Raw genomic sequence first — 950 nt, forward strand, 5'->3', positions numbered from 1 at the left:
ATCCTAATATTTTTCTTTTTTCTTTTTTTTTTCTTTTTTTTCTTTTTTTTTTCCCTTATTTGGACTCACTTAAAAAACAATGGAAAATTAAAATTAAAATTAAAATTTAAAAAAAGGAGGAAAATAACGATATATTCGACCTTTATGCCTTCGTTTTGGCGACCGTGGTGTTGGTTGATGGTGGTCATGATAAAGGAGCGGAGGAAGGAGGAAAAGAGAGTGAGACGAAGAACCGATACGCGGGGATGAAAAATAAAAAAGTGTGGACGGACTGGATGGAATATTTAGCTATGAGAGACCGGGAAGGGGATCTTTTAAACAGCAGCAGCACAAAAGCAAGGCAGGATGCCATATTTTCCTGTGCATGTGAGTTTTGTTTGCTTGTTGCTTTTTGGTGGCATATCCTTGTCGCATTTGATTGAGGGAAGAAGGCTGGCTCTGTGTGTGTGTTGTGTCATGTCATGGGCGGGTAACTTATCCATCCTTATACAAAAAAGAAAAAGATTATGAGATATCAAAAAGAGCTCATGAAATAGTTTATCTTTTTATTTTTATCCCTCCCTCCCTCCCTTCCGGTCTCTTCAATCATTTAGTTACCAATTTTCAAGATCCTTTTCTTTTTTCCCTTTTCCCTCTAGATTTTCTAAAAAGTAAGGTTCCTTCTTCTTTTCCTTAATTTTTTCTCCCGGTATCAGCTTCATTCTTTATAGAGTGATGATTCAAATTTATATTTTTGGTTTTGAGGGGACAGCAGCTGTTTTTCTTCCTTCTCTCTTAACTTTTTCCTTCTTTTGGGGCGGGTTTGTAAGTCTGGCTGGAACTTGAGATTCTTATTAGTTATACTATCAGTCAGCACTCACTGCCTTGGAAGTGGGAAAAGAAAAATTTAATTCGCATGTATTTCTTGAGTTGAACCTCGTTCATACATTCAACATTCAAAAAATGGTTTT

This window comes from Blastomyces dermatitidis (genome assembly GCF_000003525.1).
Source record: "Blastomyces dermatitidis ER-3 genomic scaffold supercont1.3, whole genome shotgun sequence".
NCBI classification, from domain to species: Eukaryota; Fungi; Ascomycota; class Eurotiomycetes; order Onygenales; family Ajellomycetaceae; genus Blastomyces; species Blastomyces dermatitidis.